Source organism: Pan paniscus, chromosome 8, assembly GCF_029289425.2.
Source record: "Pan paniscus chromosome 8, NHGRI_mPanPan1-v2.0_pri, whole genome shotgun sequence".
NCBI classification, from domain to species: domain Eukaryota; kingdom Metazoa; phylum Chordata; class Mammalia; order Primates; family Hominidae; genus Pan; species Pan paniscus.
This window is the reverse complement of record NC_073257.2, coordinates 102,972,980-102,990,022: the sequence shown is the minus strand read 5'-3', so window position 1 is coordinate 102,990,022 and position 17,043 is coordinate 102,972,980. Positions and strand designations below refer to the sequence as shown.

Here is a 17,043-nt window from a genome sequence, read left to right as displayed (position 1 = left end):
AAAGGAAAATCCTCCCAGTCAGCAAGACTTTCAGCAGTGTAATTGGTCATTCAGTTTAAATAAAGCAAAAAACAGCTTGAGGTACAGACATACACAGAACCTAGAGAAGTGAAAAATGGCTTGGCTGGCTAGTAGGGATCCTGGGAAGAGAAAGATTGAAAGACCAGATAAAAGAAAGTTTGCGAAAGAGTCATGGAAATGGGAGCAACACACCTGTATCTTTGAAGAGGAGGCACCGAACAGGTAGGCAGGATGAGTTGTCCTATGGATCTAAGCCAGCATCTCCTCTCAGCCACCTCAGTACTTGGGCAATGGGCCCATGAGTGGCCATTGTTGTAGGGATGGTGCTATCAATGAGCCCAAGATTATGGCATTCCTCTTATTATGGTTCTTCCAGCCACTGGCATTCATGAATGCCCTTCCTGACAGCTGCAGAGACTGACACTGGGCACTTGCTATGGCACTATTATTGTAATGAAACCAGCTAGCCACAAGGTAGCATTTATTATTGATCACGTGATTACTATATTACTAGAAGGGGAGGTTTGGATCATAATCTTGCAAGACACAGTCTGGAACGCTGTAATCCCAGATGTCGAAATCACGAAAAATCAAAATCCCTAAAGTCTAAAATCCCTGATGCCTAAAATTCTGAAGATCACAATCACAGAATAGTTGCATCATGTTAGAACTATTACCTTGTTGTTGTCTTTATTTGGAAATTAAGTACGGCTTAAGAAGATGTCTATGGGTGCCAAGTTAACAAGGGGCAGATTTGTGGGCTTCATTTTAGGTGTCAACTTGACTGGATTGGAAAATACACAGAAACCTGGTAAAGCATTATTTCGGGTGTTGCTGTTCAATCACCAGTATTGTTTCCACCAAGTTTGTGACCTGTATATGAATGCATGCAGTATGGACTTCCAAGTACCCAAAACAACACAGAAGCATGACACAGAATATTGGACAATTTAATAGGGAACGTTCATGTCGGTGACTCATAGAAAAAGTTCAGAGCAATGCCACGTAGAAAATGAATATGAATGTATTCTCCAAGAAGAGCCATATCCAAAAAGAAAAATAGCAGCTATTCATCATGATGCAAGATTTCAACATATAGTTGATGATCGTGAAAGTTAGCTAGGTCTTATGAATGATCGCCATGCAAATGCCCATAATCTATTCCTGTAATATACTTTTTCATATGTTAAATTTTCTTTTTATGTTGTTTCTTTTCTTTTTTAGCTTTTTTCACTACTTTAAATTGTGAACATTATTTTTTACAATTTTTTATGCTATGTGTTTCGTCTTCGCGTCATTTCTGATACGGGAGGTAGACATTGTGTAGAGATTTTTTGAGAGTTCTAATTTGTCTTACGCATTTATTACAAACTTGACCTCATAAAAGTTCATTATCACAACTTTGTGTGTGAGCATTATGTGTATACATAAAAACATTGAAACTTTCTCAATAAATTAAGGGACCTTCTTTTCGTACATCTGCATTTGTGAAAGATGAAATTTCTCGAAACCTCAGCTCTTTGGGTAACCCCATATGCAGTGGTGACCCATGGCGATTTTTGATTGATCTTGTCAAAAGACTTAGGTTGTTCATCACAGTACTTCAGATGACCACAATTATAAAGCTGAGTGCACACAATTACCAACCATAGTGACATTTGTTTATACATTTCCCTTTTTGACCTATTTCTTTACCATACAGTTTACCTACTCATACCTGTTATACCTGTGTGACTGTCATTAGCATACCTGAGTATTTATGCTTGCAAAAATATGTGTGTTATTATTGTCCATTTTATTGCTTAAAGTGGCCCATTAAATGTTCAGATGTGTTTTTATGTGTTTCTTAAATAAATCCCCTTTTAAAAATATAAATAAGTGTATTTTAAATAATTTTAAAAATTAGTTTTTCCAGACCTTTTGGAATTTCAACATTTGGGATTGTGGCGTTCAGGATTACGATTGGTTAGGATATGCTGGATCCCTTCATATCCAATGATTCATCCTCACCAGATTTGATATTTCTCTCTCTGGGTATGGGTTTGCCTTCGCTGCCTGTGGTGCCTCTTCCAGCACCTCCTGCTCCAGGTCTTATAGAATGTCTGCTTTATTGACATGAAATTTACATATTATATTGTATCAGACCAACAGACCTGTTTTACAGTGAAGAGGAGGTGATTTCTGGCATATAACTATGGAATTCATTTGTCCTACTATATACTAAATCACCTGGAAGAAGCCAGAATGATAGAATGGTGGAATGGTCAATTAAAGGCTCAGCTATGGCATCATATCAAGAAAAACATATCCTGCAGAAGTGGGTTGCATTCCTCTGGAATGCAGTATACACAATGAACCAACAGCTGACATACGATGTTGTATACCCAATAGCTAGAATACATGATTCTGGGAACCAAGAGGGTGGGAGTAGCATTGACCCCTCTCACCATAATTCTCAAGGACTCACTTGTGAATTTGTGCTTCCTATTCCTGCAGTCTTAGGTTGTGATCGGTTCTTTTTTATGAGCAGTAGGAGAAGGATGTTTCCACAAGGGCAATCAGTAAAAGTTCTATTGAATCTGAAACTACTATTAGCATCTAGTCATGTTTGATTTTTAAAGCCAATGGGCCAAAAGGTGGATTCAGGAATTATTAATTATTAATATAACTCTTTTCCCGGGTTATTATGAGGAGCTAAGATTAATGTTGTATAGTCAGAGCATCTGGAATCAGAGGTATTTCTTGGTGTTTCCATGCTCAGTGATAACCATAAATGGGCAACTGTAGGAATCATGATCCAACAAGGAAAAATTAACCATGGGCTCCAATCCCTCAGAGTGAAAGTCAGGTCACCCCACCAGACAAGCATCCTATACCTACTAAAGTGAAGCCAAAGGTGAGAAAAATATGGAAAGGATAGTAGAGGAAGAAGATGATAAATACCAAATATGGCCTAGGAGCAGTGGCTGCCACAGAGGCTCCAGCTTGTTCCATCAATCCTCCTGAATTGAGTATTTAATAGATTTTGAGACCACACACACAGCACCTTGAAGGCTCTCTGATGCACTAGATTTAAAACAGGGCAAGAATGGATCCAAGCAATGTGAAGGGACCAATGGATGTTGGTCCAGACTTGTTCCTTGCTTCATGTCCTCTTAGTCCACTTTTTACTCTGGTCATTGCTGCTACAACATGCAGGTATAACCTGGAAACACCGTTCTCTGTCACTGTACTCGTTTCTGATGGCTGCTATAGCAAATTACCACAAAACATGGTAGCTTAAAACAACATAAAACTTTTCCCTTACAGTTCTGGGTGCCAGAAATTCAAACTAAGTCTTACAGGGCTAATCGAGGTGTTGGCACAGTCATGTTCCCTCTGGAGGCTCAAGGGGAGAATCTCCTTCCTCGCCTTTTCTGGTTCTTGACATACATTCCTTGGCTCATGACCCCTTCTTCCATCCTCAAAGCCAGTGGTGTAGCATCTTGTTTCTCTGAATCTGGTTTCATCACATGGCCTTCTTTTTCAATGTGTAGTCAAATACCCCTTTTATAAGGACATGTGGGATTGCACTTAGGGATCACCCAGACAATCAAGGACAATCTCTTCATTTCAAAGTGTTTAACTTAATCACATCTGAAAAGTCCATTATATATATACATATACATGTATATATATGTGCATATATATGTACATATATATATATATACATACATATATATATAAAGTAATATTCATAGGTTCCCAAAGTTAGGACCTGGATACTTTTGGGGGCCATGATTAAGCCTACCATAGCAACCATCATATGGGATGCCTAAGGGAACATGATCAGGCATTCTGGTGCACACAAAAAAATATGGAACTTTAGCCGGGCACAGTGGCCTACCCTGTAATCCCAGAACTTTGGAAGGCCAAGGTGAGTAGATCATTTCAGCTCAGCAGTTCAAGACCAGCCTGGGCAATATGACAAAACCTCATCTCTACTAAATATGCAAAAAAAAAAAAAAAAAAAGCCAGGTGTGGTGGTGCGCACATGTGTTCCCATCACTCAGGAGGTTGAAGTGGGAGGATAGCTTGAGCCCAGGAAGTGGACGTTGCAGTGAGCTGAGACTGTGCCACTGCACCTCCCACCTGGGTGACAGAGTGAGACCCTATCCAAAAAAAAAAAAAAAAAAAAGGCAGTGGTTGGCAAGATGGCCAAACAGGAATAGCTCTAGTCTGCAGGTCCCAGCAAGATCAATGCAGAAGGCAGGTGATTTCTGCATTTCCAACTGAGGTATCCAGCTCATCTCATTGGGACTGGTTAGACAGTGGGTGCAGCCCACAGAGGGCAAGCTGAAGCAGGGTAGAGCGTTGCCTTGCCCAGGAAGCATAAGGGGTTGGGGAACTCCCTCCTCTAGCCAAGGGAAGCCATGAGGGACTAAGCTGTGAGGAATGGTGCATTCTGGCCCGGATACTACACTTCTCCCACAGTCTTTGCAACCCATATACCAGGAGATTCCCTTGGGTACCTATACCACCAGGGCCCTGGGTTTCAAGCACAAAAACTGGGCAGCCGTTTGGGCAGACACTGAGCTAGCTGCAGGAGTTTTTTTTCACACCCCAGCAGCACCTGGAACCCCAGAGAGAAGGAACCGTTCACTCCCCTGGAAAGGGGTCTGAAGCCAGGGAGCCAAGTGGTCTAGCTCAGCAGATCCCACCCCAACGGAGACCAGTAAGCTAAGATCCACTGGTTTGAAATTCTCCCTGCCAGCACAGCATCTGAAGTCGACCTGGGATGCTTGAGCTTGGTTGGGGAAGGAGTGCCCACCATTAGTGAGGCTTGAGTAGGCAGGTTTCCCCTTACAGTGTAAACAAAGCTGTCGGGAAGTTTGAACTGGGCAGAGCCCACCACAGCTCAGCAAAGCCACTGAGGCCAGACTGCCTCTCTAGATTCCTCCTCTCTGAGAAGGGCATCTCTGAAAGAAAGGCAGCAGCCCTAGTCAGTGGCTTATAGATCAAACTCCCATCTCCCTGGGGCAGAGCACCTGGGGGAAGGGGCAGCTGTAAGCTCAGCTTTGGCGGAATTAAACGTTCCTGCCTGCTGGCTCTGAAGAGAGCAGCAGATCTCCCAGCATAGCACTTGAGCTCTGCTAAGGGACAGACTGCCTCCTCAAGTGGGTCCCTGACCCCTGGGCCTCCTGACTGGGAGACACCTCTCAGCAGGGGTTGACAGACATCTCATGCAGGAGAGCTCTGGCTGGCATCTGGTGAGTGCCCTTCTGGGATGAAGTTTCCAGAGAAAGGAGGAGGCAGAAATCTTTGCTCTTCTGCAGCCTCCGTTGGTGATACCCAGACAAACAGGGTCTGGAGTGGACCTCCAGCAAACTCCAGCAGACCTGCAGCAGAGGGGCCTGACTGTTAGAAGGAAAACTAACAAACGGAAAAGAATAGCATCAACATCAATAAAAAGGATGTCCACACAAAAACCCCATTTGAAGGTCACCAACATCAAAGACCAAAGGTAGATAAATCCACAAAAATGAGGGAAAATCAGTGCAAAAAGGCTGAAAATTCCAAAAACCAGAACACCTCTTCTCCTTCAAAGGATCACAACTCCTTGCCAGCAAGGGAACAAAACTGGATGGAGAATGAGTTTGATGAATTGACAGAAGTAAGCTTCAGAAAGTGGGTAATAACAAACTCTTCCGAGCTAAAGGAGCATGTTCTAACCCAATGCAAGGAAGCTGAGAACCTTGATAAAAGGTTAGAGGAATTGTTAACTAGACTAACCAGTTTAGAGAAGAACATAAATGACCTGATGGAGCTGAAAAACACAGCACAAGAACTTCCTGAAGCATACACAAGTATCAATAGCTGAATTGATCAAGTGGAAGAAAGGATATCAGAGATTGAAGATCAACATAATGAAACAAAGCATGAAGACAAGATAGAGAAAAAAGAGTGAAAGGGAACAAAGAAAGCCTCCAAGAAATATGGGACTATGTGAAAAGACCAAATCTACATTTGATTGGTGTACCTGAAAGTGACGAGGAGAATGGAACCAAGTGGGAAAACACTCTTCAGGATATTATCCAGGAGAACTTTCCCAACCTAGCAAGACAGGCCAACATTCAAATTCAGGAAATACAGAGAACACCACAAAGACACTCTGCAAGAAGAGCAACCCCAAGACATATAATCTTCAGATTCACTAAGGTTGAAATGAAGGAAAAAATGTTAAGGGCAGCCAGAGAGAAAGGTCGGGTTACCCACAAAGGGTAGCCCATCAGACTAACAGCAGATCTCTCTGCAGAAACTCTACAAGCCAGAAGAGAGTGAGGGCCAATATTCAACATTCTTGAAAAGAATTTTCAACCCAGAATTTCATATCCAGCCAAACTACACTTCATAAACGAAGGAGAAATAAAATTCTTTACAGACAAGCAAACGCTGAGGGATTTTTTCACCACCAGGCCTGCCTTACAAGAGCTCCTGAAGGAAGCATTAAATATGGAAAGGAAAACCTATTACTAGCCACTGCAAAAACATACCAAATTGTAAAGACCATCAACACTGTGAATAAACCGCATCAATTAATGGGCAAAATAACCAGCTAGCATCATAATGAAAGGATCAAATTCACATATAACATTAACCTTAAACGTAAACAGGCTAAATGCCCCCAATTAAAAGACACAGACTGGCAAATTGGATAGAGTCAAGACCCTTCGGTGTGCTGTATTCAGGAGACCCATCTCACGTGCAAAGACACACATACACTCAAAATACAGAGAAGAAGGAATATTTACCAAGCAAATGCAAAGCAAAAAAAAAAAAAAAACAACAAGGGGTTGCAATCCTGGTCTCTGATAAAACAGGCTTTAAACCAACAAAGATCCAAAAATACAACAAAGGGCATTACAATGCAACAAGAATAGCTAACTACCCTAAATATATATGCACCCAATACAGGAGCATCTGGATTCATAAGGCAAGTTCTTAGAGACCTACAAAGGGACTTAGACTCCCAAACAATAATATTGGGAGACTTCAACACCCCACTGTCAATATTTGACAGATCAACAAGACAGAAAATTAACAAGGATATTCAAGACTTGAACTCAGCTCTGGACCAAGCAGACCTAATAGACATCTACAGAGCTCTCCACCCCAAATCAACAGAATATACATTCTTCTCAGCACCACATCACACTTATTCTAAAATTGACCACATAATTGGAAGTAAAACACGCCTCAGCAAATGCAAAAGAATGGAAATAATAACAAACAGCTCTCAGACCACAGTGTAATCCAATTAGAACTCAGGATTAAGAAACCCAGTCAAAACTGCACAACTACATGGAAACTGAACAACCTGCTCCTGAATGACTACTAGGTAAATAACGAAATTAAGGCAGAAATAAATTAGTTTTTTGAAACCAATGAGAACAAAGACACAATGTACCAGAATCTCTGGGACACAGCTAAAGCAGTGTTTAGAGGGAAATTTGTAGCACTAAATGCCCACAGGAGAAAGTGGGAAAGATCTAAAATCGACACTCTAACATCACAATTAAAAGAACTAGATAAGCAAGAGCAAATAAATTCAAAAGCTAGCAGGAGACAAGAAATAACTAAGATCAGAGCAGAACTGAAGGAAACAGAGACACAAAAAACACTTCAAAAATTCAGTGAATCCAGGAGCTGGTTTTTTGAAAAGATTAACAAAATAGACCACTAGCCAGACTAATAAGAAAAAAGAGAAGAATCAAATAGACACAATAAAAAATGATAAAGAGGGTATTACTACTGATCCAACAGAAATACAAATTACCATCAGAGAATACTATAAACGCCTCTATGCAAATAAGCTAGAAAATCTAGAAGAAATGGATAAATTTCTAGATACATACACCCTCCTAAGACTAAACCAGGAAGAAGTGGAATCCCTGAATAGACCAATAACAAGTTCTGAAATTGAGGCAGTAATTAATAGCCTACCAACCAAAAAAAGCCCAGGACCAGAGGGATTCACACCCGACTTCTACCAGCAGTACAAAGAGGAGCCGGTATCATTCCTTCTGAAACTATTCCAAATGATAGAAAAAGAAGGACTCCTCCCTAATTCATTTTATGAGGCCAGCATCATGATACCAAAACCTGGCAGAGACACACACACAAAAGAACATTTCAGGCCAATATCCCTGATGAACATTGATGCAAAAATCCTCCATAAAATACTGGCAAACTGAATCCAGCAGCAAATCAAAAAGCTTATCCACCACAATCAAGTTGGCTTCATTCCTAGGATGCAAGGCTGGTTCAACATATGCAAATCAATAAACATAATCCATCACATAAACAGAACCAATGACAAAAACCACATGATTATTTCAATAGATGCAGAAAAGGCCTTCAATAAAATTCATCACCCCTTCATGCTAACAACTCTCAATAAACGAAGTTTTGATGGAACGTACCTCAAAATAGTAAGAGCTATTTATGACAAACCCACAGGCAATATCATACTTAATGGGCAAAAGCTGGAAGCATTCCCTTTGAAAACCAGCACAAGACAAGGATACCCTCTCTCACCACTCCTATTCAACACAGTGTTGGAAGTTCTGGCCAGGGCAATTAGGCAAGAGAAAGAAATAAAGTGTATTCCAATAGGAAGAAAGGAAGTCAAATTGTCTCTGTTTGCAGATGACATGATTGTATATTTAGAAAACCCTGTCATCTCAGCCCAAAATCTTCTTAAACTGATAAGCAACTTCAGCAAAGTCTTAGGATATAAAATCAATGTGCAAAAATCACATGCATTCCTATACACCAATAATAGACAAACAGAGAGTCAAATTATGAGTAAACTCCCATTCACAATTGCTACAAGAGAATAAAATACCTAAGAGTACAACTTATAGGGGATGTGAAGAACGTCTTCAAGGAGAACTACAAACCATTGCTCAAGGAAATAAGAGAGGACACAAATAAATGGAAAAATATTCCATGTTCATGGATAGGAAGAATCAACATTGTAAAAATGGCCATACTTCCCAAAGTAATTTATAGATTCAATGCTATCCCCATTAAGCTATCATTGACTTTCTTCACAGAATTGGAATAAACTACTTTAAATTTCATATGGAACCAAAAAAGAGCCTGTATAGCCAAGACAATCCTAAGCAAAAAGAACAAAGCTGGAGACATCATGCTACATGACTTTAAACTCTACTACAAGGCTACAGTAACCAAAACAGCATGGTACTGGTACTAAAACAGATATATAGACCAATGGAATAGAACACAGGCCTCAGAAATAATGCCACACATCTACTACCATCTGATCTTTGACAAATCTGACAAAAACTAGCAATGGGGAAAGCATTCCCTATTTAATAAATGGTGTTGGGAAAACTGGCTAGCCATAGGCAGAAAACTGAAACTGGACTCCTTTCTTACACCTTATACAAAAATTAACTTGAGACGGATTAAAGACTTAAACATAACACCTAAAACCATAAAAAATCCTAGAAGAAAACCTAGGCAATACCATTCAGGACACAGGCATGGAAAAAGACTTCATGACTAAAATGCCAAGAGCAATGGCAACAAAAGCCAAAATTGATAAATGGGATCTAATTAAACTAAAGAGCTTCTGCACAGCAGAAGAAACTATCATTAGACTGAACAGGCAACCTACAGAATGGAAGAAAATTTTTGCAATGTATCCCCATCTGACAAAAGGCTAATATCCAGAATCTACAAGGAACTTAAACAAATCTACAAGAAGAAAACAAACAACCTCATCAAAAAGTGGGCGAAGGATATGAACAGGCACTTCTCAAAAGAAGACATTTATGCAGCCAACAAACATATGAATAAAAGCTTATCATCACTGGTCATTAGAGAAATGCAAATCAAAACCACAATAAGATACCATCTCACACCAGTTAGAATGGCAATCATTAAAAAGTCAGGAAACAACAGATGCTGGAGATGATGTGGAGAATTAGGAATGCTTTTACACCGTTGGTAGGAGTGTAAATTAGTTCAACTATTGTGGAAAACAGTGTGGCTATTCCTCAAGGATCTAGAACCAGAAATACCATTTGACCCAGCAATCCTATTACTGGGTATATACCCAAAGTATTATAAATCATTCTACTATAAAGACACGTGCACATGTATGTTTATTGCAGCATTATTCACAATAGCAAAGACGTGGAACCAACTCAAATGCCTATCAGTGATAGACTGGATAAAGAAAATGTGGCACATATACACCATGGAATACTATGCATCTGTAAAAAAGGATGAATTCATGTCCTTTGAGGGACATGGATGAAGCTGGAAACCATCATTCTCAGCATACTAACACAGGAACAGAAAACCAAACACCACATGTTCTCACTCATAAGTGGGAGTTGAACAATGAGAACACATGGACACAGGGAGGAGAACATCACACACTGGGGCCAGTCAGGGGGTTGGGGGCTAGGGGAGGGATAGCATTAGGACAAATACCTAATGTAGATGACAGGTTGATGGGTGCAGCAAACCACCATGGCATGTGTATACCTATGTAACAAACCTGCATGTTCTGCACATGTATCCCAGAACTTAAAGTATAATGAAAAGAAAAGGAAAAAGAAAAGAAAAGAAATCTGGAGGTTTGAGAGAATTAATACCCCAATGAACAATCCTTGACCAAGGGGAACAAAAGCTCATGGCTAGTCCTTTGTACCATGTCTCACTCAGACAGTTCTGACATACTTTCTACCTAGCTCCTCAGAGTTTATCCAGCAAGACCGGGGATCAGTTGCCCAAAGTGGTAACCAGCCCAATAAAGCAGCAAATTTTATCTCTATATAACATCTCCATATTGATAATTCTCAAGCATCTCTCAAGCATGGACTGTTCCCCTAAATTTCAAACTCCTATAATTATACTACTTCCTCAACATGCCTTCCTGGAGATCTAATAGACATCGCAGGCTCAACATGTCCAAAAACAAACCCTGATTCCTTCTCTTCCAAAACATGTCTCTCCCAAAACCTTCCCCACTTCAGTGCATGGCAGCTTCATCTCCCCAATTGCTCAGTGAAAAATGTTGGTTCATTCTTGACTCTTCTCATTTTCTCATATCCCACCACTTTTCCATTAGAAAATCTTGGTTGGTGTTACCTCCAAAACATACCCATTCTGTGTTCACCTTTTACACTTCCGCTTTACCAAGCCACAATAATCCTGACCTGTGTTATTGTTTTAGCCTTCTAGTGGTCTCTGTGATTCCACCCTAGCTGCTTTGCCATCTGTTCTCAACATAGCAGCCAAAAGATCCTTTTTAAACCTAAATAAATGTGTCACTTAAATAAAAAATTGTCACTCCTCTATTCAAGCTCTCCAGGATCTCTCATCTCATTCAGAATAATCCAAAGTATCATCAATGATCAAAGAAGTCCTACATGGCCGGGCATGGTGGCTTAAGCTTATAATCCCAGCACTTTGGGAGGCCAAGGCAGGCAGATCACTTGAGGTCAGGAGTTCGAGACCAGCCTGACCAACATGGTGAAACCCCCTGTCAACTAAAAATACAAAAATTAGCCAGGCATGGTGGCTAATGCCTGAATTCCCAGCTACTCGGGAGGCCGAGGCAGGAGAATTGCTTGAACCCAGGAGGCGGAGGTTGCAGCGAGCCAAGACCAAGTCATTGTACTCTAGCCTGGGCAACAACAGTGAAACTCCGTCTCAAAAAAAAAAAAAAAAAAGTCCTACATGAGGGTCAGGCTGGATCATGCCCATAATCCCTGCACTTTGGGAGACAAGAAGAGACTATCCCTTGAACCCAGGAGCTTGAAGCCAGCCTGGGCAACATAGTAAGACTGTTTCTACAAAAAATACAAAAGTTACCTGGGCATGGTGGTGCACATCTGAAATCCTAGCTACTCGGGAGGCTGAGGTGGGGGAATCGCTTGAGCCCAGGAGATCAAGGCTGCAGTGAGGAAAGGTTGTGCCATTGCACTCCGGTCTGGGGAAGAGAACGAGACCCTGTTTCTAAAAATAAACCAATAAATAAAAATTCCAACAGGATGTGGCCCTCACTACTTTTCTTCTCTCTCTTCACTGCAGCCACATTGACTCTCCACTATTCCTCAAATATGCTAAGCATGCTTTTGCCTCAGGGACTTTTCATAAGCAGTTCCCTCTGGCTGGAAGGCATTTTCTGCAGATATGTACATGGATCCCTCTTCCTTCAGGCCTGTGTTGAGCTGTTACCTCATCACCTTGTGTAACACAGAGCCACTTCTTACCTTGTTTTGTTTTCCTTCATGGCGCTTACTGCCATGCAGTATTTGCTTATTTATATGTGTATTGTTTAGCTTCTCTCACTGTAGAATTTTTTCTCTTCCGTGAGGAGTTCTGCAAGAGAAAAGGCTTAGTTTTGTTTACTGTTCTGTCCCTAGAACAATACTGGACACATTGTTAACATTCAACATCTGAATGAAGGACACGTTAGGTATTACTATACTCCTCACTTGTAGAGAAGATACCTAAGGTGGCAGGAGATGAGACTTGGGTCTTTTAACTCTTCATTCAGTCATTTCCCTGGCACCCCCTGGGAACTTGGCTGCTGTTGTTGAGGCAGGAGCTCCAAATGAAGTGGGAACATTCAGGCCCAGGTTTTCCCAGACCTCATGGGTCCTAGCTCTCATTGTTAGAGCTGGAAACTGCATGTCTCTGTGGTTAGACTATGGCTGTGTCTCCTGCACAGGAAGTCAGTTAACCATAGACATACTCAGAAAACAAACTGACAATCTATTTCTTCCCAGGCTCATTTCAGAGCAGCTCAACTCTTTTACCAGTAGGCAAAGGAAAGAGTGAGATTTTGAAAGCTCTTTTCAGTAGACCTGGTCAAAATCTTAAGCTACTAGTCAAATAGCATGAAATTCTGAAAATCAGAATTTAGTATAAAATCCAATATAAACTGAGGGCATTTAACAAAATTTAGTGGAGAGCTTTAGTTCTACTAGTCATTTTCTCTTTAAAGTGTTAGTCAAAAAGAAATACCTGAAAAAAATGCTATGGATATGAAAAAAGTTTTGAGAAGTTTGACTCTTAAATTCTCAATGTCTTAATTTTTTTTTTCTTTCCCGAAAACAGACATGTTTTGTTTTGTCTGCATATTAAAAATGACTTTTTAGGCTGGGTGCAGTGGCCCACCTCTGTAATCCCAGCACTTTGGGAGGCCAAGGTGAGAGGATCACTTGAGCCCAGGAGTTTGAGACCAGTCTGGGTAATATAATGAGACCTTGTCTCTACAAGAAATTTAAAAATTAGCCAAGCAAGGTGGGGTGCACCTGTAGTCCCAGCTACTCAGGAGGCTGAGGTGGGAGGATCACTTGAACCCAGGATGCGGAGGCTGCAGCAAGCTGAGATTGTGCCACTTCTCTCCAGCCTGGGCAACAAAGAAAAATCCTGTCTGAAAAAAAAAAAAAATTCACATGACTAGAAATCAGGTAACTATTACCTAAAAGTGGTTATCTATTGCTGCATAACACACCATCCTTAAACTTGGTCATGTAAAATAAGGACTTACTCTTCTTGTGATCTGTGGATTGGCTGGAAAGTTCCTCTGCTTGTTGCCCTTGGACCTCACTCATGCAGTTGTAATCAGCAGAGAACTGGCTGTGCTTAGGATAGGGGTAGAAAAACTTCTTGTGTAAAGGGCTAGATAATACATATTTTATGTTTTGATGGCCATTTGGTCTCTGTCACAAATATTCAATCTGCCGTTACAGCACAAACGCAACCACAGGCAATATGTAAACAATAGAGTGTGATTGTGTTCCCATAAAGCTTTATTTGTGGACTCTAAAATTTGAATTTTATGTGATTTTCACATATCACAAACTATTCTTCTTCTTTTAATTTTTCTAACCATTAAAATTATAAAAAACTTTATTTTTGCAGGCCATACAAAATTAGGCAGTGGGCCAAATCTGGCCGCTAGTTTAGAAGGTCCACAGTAGTCTCGCTCGCAGGAATGGCAGTTGCAGCTGGCTGGGGCACCCTGGTTCTCCTCCACAAGGCCTTTCATCCTCCAGAAGGCTGAATTGGCTTTGTTCATGGCACTTTCAGGGCAGCATTCCAAGAGGTGGAAGGGAGAGCCTGCAAGACTTCTGAGGCTGGCTCCAGACCTCACTCAGTATCCCCACTGCTCCATTTCAGTCAGAGTAAGTCACGAGTCCTGCCCAGACTCAAGGGATGAGGGAACTGACTCTACCTCATGATGAGATGAGCTGTGAAATATTGTGGTTGAGTTTTTCAGTTTACCACAGTGAGTAATTTTCATGGGTTTAATGGCATCTCCCCCTCATTTTTGAAGTCCTCAGCTTCGGTACCTCTGTTTTTGAAAACAGAGCTGTGACAGATGTGATTAGTTAAGAAGAAGTCACACTAGACTGTGGTGGGCCCTAATCCAATATGACTAGTGTCCTTATCCAAAGGGGAAATTTGGAAACAGACATGCACACAGGGAGAACACCATGTGACCCCAAAGGTAGAGTTCGGGGTGATGCATCTGCAAGCCGAGGAATGCCAAAGATTGCCAGATTCTTAGTTTGCTAGGACTGCTGTAACAAAGTATAGCTGTCCCTCGGTATTCTGAGGGGATTTGTTCTAGGACCTTCCTCAGATACCAAAATTCGTGGATGCACAAGTCTGTTATAGAAATGGTTCAGTGTTTGCATATAATTTACATATATCCTCCTGTATACTTTAAATCATCTCTAGATTATTTATCATACCTAATACAATGTAAATGCCATGTAAATAGTAGTTACACTATATCGTTTAGGGAATAATGACCAAAAAAAGTCTATACATGTTCAGTACAGACACAACCATCACTTTTTGTCTGAACATTTTTGATCTGTGGTTGGTTAAGCCCCCAGATATGGAGGGCTGACTATGCCACAGCCTGGGTACTTAAATAACAGAAATTTACTTTCTCACAGCTCTGGAAGCTAGATGTCTGAGATCAAGGTGTCAGTGGGGCTTGTTCCTTCTGAGGGCTGTAGGAGAAAGATCTGTTTCAGGTCTCTCTATTTGTTTTGTGGATGGCTTGTTTTCTTCTTGTGTCTTTACATCATCATTCCTCTGTATAAGTCTGTATCCAGATTTATTTTTCTTATAAGGACACCATTCATATTGGATTAGAGTTCACCGTAATGACCTCATTTTAACTTGATTAACTCTGTAAAGATCTTGTTTCCAAATGAAGTCTTCTTCTGAGGTTCTGAGGGTTAGAACTTCAAAAAATGAATTTTGTAGAGATCCATAACAGCTAGGAAACTACCAGGAACTAGGAGAAAGGCATAGAACGATTCTTCCTTACTGCCCTCAAAAAGAACCAATCCTGCTAATGTCTTGATCTTAGACTTCTAGCCTCCCGGCTGTAAGAAAACAAATTTCTATTGTGTAAATACCCTGTTTGTGGTACTTTGTTATGGTGACCTTAGAAAATTATATTGTAAACATAAGCAAAAATGCAATTTTTCAAGAGCTGAAACTCTAACTGGAAATCAACTAAAGGTTTTACCACATTGACAATTTGAAGTTTATCGCCCAGATGCCACTATTCAAATCTGTAACACATAAAACTATTCCAAAAGTCAATTTGAGAGATTTTACACGTGTTAGTTATAAATATTAAGAATCTTCACATTTCATACTTTTCCAAAATAGAAATTCAGACCATAATATTCTTGATTTTAATTGACATTCTTACACAAACATGAAAACATAAGTGGAAGCTGACAGTCAAAGACCAAAATGTTTAGGGATTAAAAAGGGGCTGTTGAACTTAAATGTAATATCCAAAACTGTAAAAACCCTAGAAGAAAATCTAGGCAATACCATTCAGGACATAGGCATGGGCAAAGATTTCATAATGAAAATGTCAGAAGCAATTGCAACGCAAGCAAAAATTGACAAATGGGATCTAATTAAACTAAAGAACTTCTGCACAGCAAAATAAAGTATCATCAGAGTGAACAGACAACATACAGAATGGAAGAAAAATTTTGTAATCTATCCATCTAACAAAAGTCTAATATCCAGAGTCTACAAAGAGCTTAAGCAAATTTACCAGAAAAAACTCCATTAAAAAGTGGGCAAAGGACATGAACAGACACATATCAAAAGAAGACATGCATGCAGCCAAAAAACAGGAAAAAAAGCTCAACATCACTGATCATTAGAGAAATGCAAATCAAAACCACAATGAGATACCATCTCATGCCAATCAGAATGGCTATTATTAAAAGGTCAAGAAACAACAGATGCTGATGAGGCTGCAGAGGAAAAGGAACGCTTTTACACTGTTTGGTGGCAATGTAAATTAGTTCAACCATTGTGGAAGACAGTGTGGCGATTCCTTAAAGATCTATAAGCAGAAATACCATTTGACTCAGCCATCCCATTACTGGGTATATACTCAAAGGAATATAAACCATTCTATTATAAAGATACATGCACACATATGTTCATTGCAGTACTATTCGTAAGAGCAAAGACACAGAATCAGCCCAAATGCCCATCAATAATAGACTGGATAAAGAAAATGTGGTACTCATAAATCATGGAATACTAAGCAGCCATAAAAAGGAATGAGATCATGTCCTTTGCACGGACATGGATAAAGCTGGAGGCCATTATTCTCAGCAAACTAACACAGGAAAAGAAAACCAAACACTACATGTTCTCACTTATAAGTGGGAGCTGAACGATGAGAACACATGCACACAAGGAGGGGAACACCACACACTGGGGCCTGTCGGAGGTGGTGGGAGAGAGAGCATCAGGAAGAATAGCTAATGGATGTTGGGCTTAATGTCTAAGTGATGGGGTGATCTGTGCAGCAAACAACCATGGCACACATTTAGCTATGTAACAAACCGATTTATCCTGCATATGTAACCTGGAATTTAAAATAAAAGTTGAATTTAAAAAAAAAGGGGTGGGGGGAATAGGAGG

General features: G+C 40.4%; 1 long non-coding RNA gene across 1 annotated transcript in view; it reads right to left on the bottom strand.

The window, feature by feature from the left end:
* LOC117974687 (uncharacterized) overlaps nt 1-12,947 on the bottom strand; it is a 38,542-nt gene extending 25,595 nt beyond the window's left edge. Inside the window, exon 1 of the long non-coding RNA XR_008620004.1 lies at nt 12,318-12,947. This is a non-coding gene — a long non-coding RNA (uncharacterized LOC117974687). The remainder of the gene's footprint in view (nt 1-12,317) is intronic.
* Nucleotides 12,948-17,043: the final 4,096 nt, after the last annotated feature.